Source organism: Orycteropus afer, unplaced genomic scaffold, assembly GCF_000298275.1.
Source record: "Orycteropus afer afer isolate SDZICR_OR568_19922 unplaced genomic scaffold, OryAfe1.0 scaffold00250, whole genome shotgun sequence".
NCBI lineage: Eukaryota > Metazoa > Chordata > Mammalia > Tubulidentata > Orycteropodidae > Orycteropus > Orycteropus afer.
The window spans coordinates 1,132,809-1,143,615 of NW_006921837.1; the positions used below are offsets into that span (position 1 = coordinate 1,132,809).

At 39.8% G+C, this 10,807-nt stretch overlaps 1 pseudogene; it reads left to right on the forward strand.

The window, feature by feature from the left end:
- Positions 1-2,811: 2,811 nt before the first annotated feature.
- Positions 2,812-3,288, forward strand: LOC103204503 (annotated as a pseudogene).
- Positions 3,289-10,807: the final 7,519 nt, after the last annotated feature.

Here is a 10,807-nt window from a genome sequence, read left to right on the forward strand (position 1 = left end):
GATTATCTTCTGTGTCTGTGTTAATTGGTTTCCCTTTTCTTTGTTGAAGAGCATCTGTGCAGTCCTTCTGCCTAGTCCGCCATCTTGCCGGAACTCCTGTAAGTAGGTTTTTTGGACTGCTTCTCTCACTTAGCAGTGTGCATGTAAGTAAGTTCCTCCAGGTCTTTTTGTGGTTTGATTACGCATTTATTTTTATCATGGAGTACACCGTTGTATGGATGTATAAGGAGCCCTCATGACACCTTGGCTGAAGTGCTGAGCTGCAAATGGAAAGATCCGTGGTTTGAACCCACCAACCACTTCACAGGAGAAGGATTTGGCAGTCTACTTCCATAAAAATTATAGCCCTGCAAACCCTGGGACAGTCTACTCTGTCCTGTAGGGTTCTATGAGTCAGAATTGACTCCATGACAATGAGTTTGGCTTTGTTTTTGTGTGAATGTACCAGTTTGTTTATCAGTTTATCTCTTGAAAGACATATTGGTTGCTTCCACCTTTTGACAATTAAGAATAAAGCTGCTGGTAAACATTTGTGTGCAGGTTTTTATGTGTGTCGTGGATTGAATTGTGTCCTCCAAAAATATATGTCAGCTTGGCTGGGGCATGATTCTCAGTGGTTTGGCACTTATGTAATAATATAATCATCCCCTGTGATGTGATCATTTGTAAGAGGAGTAAGGTGGGATACAACATCCTTACTCAGGTCACAACCCTGAGCCTATGTAAGGGAAATTTCCTTAGGGCGTAGCCTGCATCACATTTTATCTTACAAGAGATAAAGGAGACAGAATTAAGCAGAGAAAGAGGGTACCACCAAGAAAGAAGAGCCAGTAGCAGAATGTGTCCTTTGGACCCAGTGTCCCTGCACTGAGAATCTCCTAGACCCAAAGGAAGATTGGTGCCAAGACACATAGAGAGCTCCAAGGGATGCCAAGCCCACAGATGTTAGAAGGAGAAAAGGACCTTCCCCAGAACTGACAGAGAGAGAAAGCCTTACTTTAGAGTCGGTAGCCTGAATTTGGACTTCTACCCTCCCAAACTGTGAGAGAATACATTTCTGTTTATTAAAGGCATCCATTGTGGTATTTTTGTTATAGCATCATTAGATTAAGACAGTGTGGATATATGTTTTTATCTCATTTGAATAAATACTTAAGATTGCGATTGCTGGATCAGAAGGTAAGTCTACGTTTAGCCTTGTAAGAGACTGCCAGACTGTCTTCCAAAATGGCTGTGCCATTTTGCATTCCCTACAGCAGTGAGTGAAATTTCCTGTTGTTCCCCATCCTTGTCAGTGTTTTGGATTTCAGTTATTCTGATAGATGTATAGGGAGCTCTGTGGTGTTGCTGTGGTTAAGCACTCGGCTGCTAACCAAAAGGTTGGTGATTCAGACTTACCAGCTGCTCCATGGGAGAAATGTGTGTCAGTCTGCTCCCCTAAAGACTACAGCCTTGGAAACTCTAGTTCCACTCTGTTGACTCCACAGCAATAGGTTTTTTTTTAGGTTTTAATAGATGTGTATCTTGTTGTTTTAGTTTGCGGTTTTCTATTGAAATATGATGTTGAGCAATTTTCATATGCACATTTGCCATCTGCTCACCTTTGGTGAGATTTCTTTTCAGATCTTTTGCCCATTTTGTAATTGGGTTTTCTTATTGTTGAATTTTAAGATTTCTTTGCATAGCTTGGATACAAGTCCTTTATCAGCTATGTGTTTTGTAAACATTTTCTCTACCTTTATTTTGTCTTTACATTCTTTAAAACTGTGTCTTTCACAGAGCAGATGTTTTTAATTTAATGAAGTCCAACTAATAAATTTTTTTATGGATAATGCTTTTGGTATATCTGAAAAGTCGTTGCCAAACCCAAGGTCACCTAGATTTTCTCCTATATCATCTTCTAAAAGTTCTAAGTTTTGTGTTTTACACTTGGATCTGTTATTCATTTTTAGTTATCTTTAATGAAATGTGTAAAATAAGATATGCCTAGATTTATTTTTTTGTGTGTGGATGCCTAATTATTCCAGTACCATTTCTTGAGAAGACTATCCTTTCCCCATTGAATTGCCTTTGGTCCTTTGTCAAAGATAAAGTGACTATATTCATGTGGGTCTATTTCTGGGTTCTCTATGCTATTCCTCTGATCTGTTTGTCTGTTCCTTAGCCAATGCCACATGGTCTTGATTCACTGTAGCTTTATACTAAGTTTTGAAGTCAAGTATAGTCGGTCTTCCAACTCTGTTCTTCTTCAGTGTTGTGTTGGCTATTCTGGGTCTTTTCTGCGTGGTACTATTTCTTTTGTTGCTTAAATTTTTCTGGCTTTGGCCATAGGAAGCTCTTTTAGGTTGACTCCTGCATCCCTGTAATATTTTCCTTTTGAGTCTCTTCCTTATTTTTCTGATACCACAAAATTCTCCAGTCTCCTGTAATATTTAACCTACCCTAGTCCTGTAATCAATCACTTCTCTAAGGAGACATGATTTCTTTTATTGGATAATGGTATTTAGAAACATGATCCTGGGCACTAAGTGTGAGCTTATTTTTTAAAATGGTTAAACAGTATAAATATTATTTAAGATTTAAATATGCATTGGAAACAATCTTTCTTCAGTAGTAATTATCTTAGAAACTTGTTTGCTGATTATCAATTTATAAAATATCTCTGATGTACACTCACTCAAGTGTACATTGGTAGAAAAACACAAGAATAAGAGGTAGCTTAATGGGAGTGTCCATGTAACCTGCCTGCTCCAGACAGGCTTGCTGCTTTACTCCTCTTTGGATTCACACTTCAAAACCAAAATTGAAAAAATGGTTGATTTCACCCAGCTAACCAAGAATGAAGTATTCATGGCCTTTGCCTCCTGTACAACAGTTATTCTTTCTAACATGATGCTTATGAGTACTGTACCTGGATTCTATAGATTGACAAGAAAGGTTTTTACCAACCAAGAAGACTTGGCATGATTTGGCAAAGGAGAAAATGCCAAGAAGTATCTTCAGACAGAGGGTAGAAAGGAACATGTATGAAGAGCCCACCTGAATGACTGAAAATATTGTGGCATGTCTTGACATTGACCTTCTGTATTCCTTGCATGATTCAGATCTCTCTATAGCCCTCCTGCACTTCAGAATCTTTGTTGGAGGGTGATCTACCACACAGTTGCATATTTGACACCCCTTCCCCTACCAAATTGACCTTTGGCTCTTTTGGTTGGATATGGAATTAACATTTTCAGGGCTTATAAGCTGCTGAGAAATAGCTTGTACCTAAAAGGAGGATCATAGAACTCAACATCCAATTGGTTTTTGTTAAGAATTCTATATTTCCGATTTATAATGAATACTTTCTTAGGCTTTAGGAGGGGGTGGGATTTAAGAATTGGGCAATACCCATTTGGAACATCAGTATCAATAATGTCTTTCATTCTTGTTTTATATTTGCATTGGAAACTTAGCATAATGATTCTTAAATCTTTTGCCTTATTTTTAAAGTACTTTGTTATATATTTTGATTATGTTATTTGTACTTTCACTCAACTTTTTATGTTTTTTATCTATAAAAAGTGATTGTATATGTGCTAAACTTTTATTTCTATATTGTTAGAATGAGCATATGAAATAAAGAATTTTAATTATGTATAGATAGATAGTTAGATAGATAGCTTAATGGAGATTTTAAAAGGAAAACAAATAAATATAAAACACAAGATTGCCCTTGAGGTAAAGAGGCAATATAACAAAACAGATCTCACTGAAAAATGCCAAAATACTTGTTTGGAAATTTCCCTGTTCTTTTCTATGTCATTCTCCTTGTGGGGATGAAACTGGTTTGAAGCTTTAGGGAAGAGGCCTAAGAGTAAACTCTAGCCCAGGTTCCTTCTCAGGCTTGGATATTCACAGTTGTAGTGTAATCTCAACAAGTTGATAAATGAAAGGTTTCTTTTGTTCTCCTCAAAAACTAATCGGGGCCTTGGGGTAAACCCTGCAGCATTAGGATACCTCACTGAGCTTGCCTGACCTCTATCTCTTCAAAATGCTTGGGCTTTTTATTCAAGCGTTTGAAAGGCCCATGAAGTCTTTAGCATTATCCATGCTCATGATTGTCCATTGTCACACCCCCACAGTCCAGCAGCAGGAGGGGTTCTGAGGGGCACAGATCATATTTCAAAAAAAAGAAACAGTAAAAGCCAGGGTGATCAGACAAGGCTTTATTAGGGAACTTACATGTAGAGATTAGTGCCAGAAATCTTGTGGATGATGAAGTGCAAAAAGATAGAGATTCTTCGCAAAATGGCAAGGATTGGATGTTTATATGCTGTATCCTCTAATCCACCACTCGTCTGTCAGTTTGTCATACTGTGGTGGCTTGCATGTTGCTGTGATGCTGGAAGCTCTTCCATCAGTATTTCAAATGTCAACAGGGTCACCCATGATGGACAGCTTTCAGCAGAGCTTCTAGACTAAGATTGGGAAGAAGGACCTGGCGATTCACTTCTAAAAAAATTAACCAGTGAAAACCTTATGAATAGTGGAATATTATCTGATATAATGCCATAAGGCGAGTCCCTCAGGTTCAGAGGCACTCAAAATACGACTGGGGAAGAGCTGCCTTCACAAAGTAGAGTCACCTTAATGACACAGATTTGGTAAAGCTTTCAGAACCTTCATTTGTTGAAGTGGCACAACTCAATCAGAAGAAACAGCTGCAAACACTTATTAGTAATTGGAATATGGAATGTACAAAGTATCTGAGAAAATTGGAAATTGTCCAAAATGAAATGGAATGCTTAAAAATTGATAACCTAAGTATTAGTGAGCTGAAATGGACTGGTATTGGCCATTTTGGATCAGACAGTCATATGGTCTACTATGTCAGAAATGACAAAGAAGAGTGGTGTCACAGTCATTGTCAAAAAGAATATTTCATGATCCGTCCTGAAGTACAGTGCTGTCAGTGATAGGATAATACCCATATGCCCACAAGGAAGACCAGTTAATATATGTTACTCACATTTATGCACCAACCACTAATGCCAAAGATGAAGAAGTTGAAGATTTTTACCACCTTCTGCAGTCTGAAATTGGTCGAACATACAATCAAGAAGCATTGATTGACTCCTGATTAGAATATGAAACTTGGAAACAAATAAGAAGGAGGAGTAGTTGGAAAATAAGATGTTGGTGATACAAACAATGCTGGAGATCACAGGATAGAATTTTGCAAGACCAATGATCTATTCATTGGAAATACTGTTTTTCAGAAATATAAACAGTGACTATACACGTGGACCTCACCACATAAAATACACAAGAATCAAATTGACTACATCTGTGGAAAGAGACAATGGAGAAGCTTGATTATCATCAGTCCAAACAAGGCCAGGGGTCAGCTGAAGGACGGACCATCAATGACTCATATGGAAATTCAAGTTGAAGCTGAAGAAAATTGAAACAAGTCCACAAAAACCAAAGTACAAGGTAGAGTATACCTCGCTTGATTTTAGAAACCATCTTAAGAATAGATTTGATACACTGAACACTAATGACTGAAGACCAGACAAGTTATGGGCTGACATCAAGGACATAATGCATAGAGAAAGCAAAAGGTCAATAAAAAGACAGGAAAGAAAGAGAAGACCAAAATGGATGTCAGAAGAGACTTTGAAATTTGCTCTTGAACATAAATTGAAGTCAATGGAATAAATGTTGAAGTAAATGAGCTAAACAGAAGATTTCAAAGGATGGCTTGAGAAGACTAAGTATTACAATAAAATTGCAAAGCCCTGGAGTTAGAAGAGCAAAAGGGAAAAAAATGTTGGCATTCTGCAAGCTGAAAGAACAGAATTAAAAATTCAAGACTCAAGTTGCAATATTGAAGGATTCTATGGGCAAAATACTGAATGATACAGGAAGCGTCAAAAGAAGATTGAAGGAATACTCAAGAGCCACTGTACCAAAAAGAATTGGCTGACACTCATTTTACAAGGGAGCATATGATCAAGGACCAATGGTATGGAAGGAAGAAGTCCAAGCTGCACTGAAGGCATTGGTAAAAAACCAGTCTCCAGGAATTGACAGAATACCAATTGAGATGTTTCAACAAATGGGTGCAACACTGGAAGCGCTCACTTATCTGGCAAGGAAATTTGGAAGACAGCTACCTGGCCAACCAAGAGATCCGTATCTCTTCCCATTTCAAGGAAAGGTGATCTGACAGAATGAGGAAATTATTGAACAGTATCATTAATATCACATGCAAATAAAATTTTGCTGAAGATAATTTAAAAATGGTTGCAGCAGTATAATGACAAGGAACTGCCAGAAATCCAAACCTGATTCAAAAGAGGGCATGGAACAAGGGATATCATTGCTGATGTCATATAGATCTTGGCTGAAAGCAGAGAGTACCAGAAAGATGTTTATCTGCATTTTATTGACTATGTAAAGACATTAGACAGTGTGTGGATCATACCAAATTATGGATAACATTGCAAAAAAGAGGAATTCCAGAAGACTTAATTGTGCTCATGTAGAACCTGTACGTAGACCAAGAGATAATTGTTCAAGCAGAACATGGGGATAATGTGTGGTTAAAAATCAGGAAAGGCTTGTGTCAAGATTGTATCCTTTCACCATGCTTATTCAGTCTGTATGTTGAACAAATAATCCAGGAAGCTGGATTATATGAAGAAGAATGCAACATCAAGATTGGAGGAAGACTTATTAACAACTTGTGATATGCAGAAGACACAGCCTTGCTTGCTAAAAGGAAAGAGGACAAGGAGCATTTACTGATGAAGATCAAAGACTACATACAGCCTTTAGTATGGATTACACCTCAACATAAAGAAAACAAAAATTCTTACAACTGGAGCAATATACATCGTGATAAATGCAGAAAAGATTGAGGTTGTTAAGGATTTCATTTTACTTGGATTCACAATCAATGCCCATGGACACAGCAGTCAAGAAATCAAATGACATATTGCTTTGGGCAAATCTACCATAAAAGACCTCTTTAAAGTGTTCAAAAGCAAAGATGTCATTTTGAGAACGTAATGCCTAAGGCATTTGACTGCTAACCAGAGGCTGGCACTTCAAACCCATCAGCACTCCTTGGAAGGAATACTGGCCAATCTAATTCCATAGTGATACCACCTTGGAAACCCAAGGAGGGGTTGCTATGAGTTGGAAGCAACTTGACGGCAGTGAGTTAGTTAATATGCACGCAAAAGCTGGGCAGTTGAATAAGGAAGCCAGAGGAGAATTGGTGCCTTTTAATTACGGTATTGGTGAAGAATACTGAATATACCATGAACTGCCAGAAGAACAAACAAATCTGACCTGGAAGAAGTACAGCCAGAATGCTTCTTAGGAGGGAGAGAAGGGACCATTCCCTGGAGAAAGATAACATGCTTGGTAAAGTGGAGGGTCAGCAAAAAAGAGAAGGACTGTTTTGGTTACCTAGTGCTGCTCTTAAAAGAATATACCACAAGTGGGATGGCTTTAACAAACAGGAGTTTATTCGTACGATTTGGAGGTTTTAAGTCCTAGTCCAAAGAGCCAGGCTCTAGGGGCTGGGTGAAAGCCCCTCAACCTTGGGCTTCAGCTCTGCCTCCTGCTTCTGGCCCACTGGAGCTAGAGGCTTTTCTTCACTCAGCTGCTGGCTGCTGAGGCTGACAAGCCCAAGGTCGACAAGTAACAAGGCATAGTTCCAATATTACCAAACTACATGTTGTTGTTGTGTTTTGCCATCGAGTTGGAGCTGACTCATAGCGACCCCTCCTTGGGCTTCAGAGACAGTATCACTACAGAAGTAGATTGCCCAACCTTCCTTCCGAGGAGTGGCTGGTGGGTTTGAAACGCCAGCCTTCTGGTTAGCAGTCAAGTGCCTTAGGCACTATGCTACCAGAGCTCCTACCTGGCAGGTCATTAATTCAAGTCCATAGAAAGTCCCAAGATCGGCAGAGAATGGAAGGCTGCTCTACAATGACTAGGCTACATGCAGGGTTCAAGCATGCTATAAGCAAGAGACCATTCCCAAAGTTGCTACTTATATACGGGAAGCAGACTGCATCCCTAAAACTCAGCTGCTTGTGGTAGATCCCACCATAGAGTTAATTGCCAGTCTCATCGTGGGGAATAACTACCACTAGCTGCACAGCTACTCAGCCAGGCCCGGTCCGGTTGACATGCAACCTTAACTACCACAAAGATCCTCAACAAGATAGATTGACACAGTAGCTGCAACAGTAGTCTCAAACATGGCAAAACTTGTAAGGATGGCACAGGACTAGGCAGTGTTTCCTTTTGTTGTACATAGGGTCATTATGAGTCAGAACCTACTCCACGATACCTGTCAACAACGGCAGAATCATCTAATGCTAATGTGTAGGTAGGACATTGTGCCTAAGTTCAGGGAAGTCTACACAATGATTAATGGGTTGTTTTTGTACTAGTTAATAGGCTTCAATTAAAGTTACTATGGTGTCAGATGGTTTGCATGTTTTTCCCTGGCTCAGGTGAGTGCTTGATTAGTTACTCTGGTTTTTGTCCAGAGGCCTTTATGGGCAGGATCCAGTATTGTTCAGGGCTGTCTTGCCCAAATGCAGCTATCCCATTCTTTGATTGAGGGACTGAACTCATTGACCCCTTCAGACATTTCTTTAGCATTTCAATCTTTTCTGCTACCCTTTACTCTCATTTATTTTAGTTTAGAACTCTAAGCTTTTGATGCCTGCAAACCAGCTTCACTCACAACATCTTTTTGTTATTGTTGGTTGCTGTCAAGTTGATTGCAACTCATGGCCACCCTATGTGTGCAGAGTAAAGCTGTTCTGTAGTATCTTCAAGGCTGTGACCTTTTGGAAGGATATCACTGGGCTATCTCCTAAGGTACCTCTCAAAAAACAAACAAACAAACAACTAACCCATTGATCATAGCAACCCCCACTGGGTTTCCAAGGCTGTAAATCTTTACAGAAGGAGATTGCCTCATCTTTCTTCCACGGAGTAGTTGGTAGGTTCAGACCACTGACCTTTTGGTTAGTAGCCTAATGCCTTAATCACTATGCCACCAGAGTGCCTGAGGTGCCTTTAAGGTGGATTCAAACCACCAACCTTGTTGTTAGTAATCAAGCACTTAAGTGTTTGTACCACCTAAGGATTCCAGCATTTGCTTTGGAAGAGATTAGCATAGAGGCATATTCTTGGTGCTAATTTCAACATAGGAGTCAATTTCCTGAGATAGGCTGTCACATATGGGGAGTCTGGATGGTGCAGAGTCCCCAGCAGTTACATCACCAGGAGTAATGTAACCAGAGTTTGGTAATATCCAGGGTTTGGGATTGCCAGAGCTGAGTCTAGAGGCATAGTTGTTGACGCTTTAGTGGTTTATTAAGAAGTGCCCTTACAAGACAAGACAGCAGTAATACTAATGGCAGGGTACCCTACAGCCAGGGAGTCAAGCAACTGGTTGGCTGGGAAGTTGTCTGTCCAAGGACAAGTCTCAAGTAGGTGGTCTCTGGGGCTACGTTTTGTGTCTCAGTGGAGCTTAGGAGCCTCTTTAAACTATTTTGCTTTGAGCTAATCTTCTAATGGTAAGTATTACTTTCCTCTTCTTTGAAAGTAACATCTGCTGTGTTCCTGGAAAGTCCCCTTGCTGTTACCATGGCAGTCTACTTAAGTTATCTATTCTGGAAAGTCCCTTTGCCTGTTACCAGAGCAATCTGTTCTTCTGTGAGCAGTTTGCAGTTTTGCTGGTCTACCTCTCTTGTGCATCCCAGAAACATGTAGTGTAGTGGCCCTATGAAGTGCTTATAGGCCACATAGCTGCCCCATGTTGGCAGCCACTTTGTGTCCTTAAGGATACTATGTAGATCAGTGCCATTTCCATTTCCCACTAGATGCATTTCTTCAAAATATTTCTCTTTGGACTCCTTTTCATCAACTTTATTCTCTTTAACCTCACTTCCAGGAGCATTGAATATGTCCTTCTAGTTCTTTTCATAGGAGCTCTGGTGGCGTAGTGGACAAGGCATTTGGCTGTTAAACAGAAGGTCAGTGGTTCAAACCCATCAGCCACTCTGCAGAAGGAAGATGGGACGATCTACTTCTGTAAAGATTTACAGCCTTGGAAACCCAGTGGGGGTTGCTGTGAGGCAGAATCGACTTATTGCCAGTGAGTTTGGTTTGGTTTTGGTTTAGTTCTTTCCATACTTCACTTTCCCTTCTCTTCTTCAGTATGTTCTGGAAATTTCGTTGCATAGATCTCTTTCTGTCTTTCACTTTCCTGAGCAGTTTCTGGTTCCTTTCCATACATAGTGCTGGAGCTCAGTCAAATGGCCTACTTCTCTTGCTCCCAGTGTACCTTCTCTTAGACTTCTTTTGTTGTGTACCTTCAAGCCTTTTAAAAAAAAACAAAAAAAACTTTTATTGTGACTTGGGTGAAAGTTTACAGAGCAAATTGGTTTTCCATTCAACAATTCATACACATTTTGTTTTCAAATTGATTGGCATCCCCACAATGTAACAGCACTCTTTCTACTTCCTTCCCGGGTTTACTGTTTCTATTCATACTTCTTTCCTATCCTTTCCTGCCTTCTGAGTTTTGCCTCTGGGTTAATGCTGTCTGGTGTGGTTGGTTGTTCTAAGGAGTGCATACCTCTCTGATGTTATTGTTTACGTCATAGGCCTATCTGTTGTTTGGCTGAAAGTTGAGCCACCAGGGTAAATTCATTTCCAGGCTTGAAGGTGTCTAAGGGCCAAAGTTTGGAGGGTTCCACCAGTGTCTATCAGACTGTAA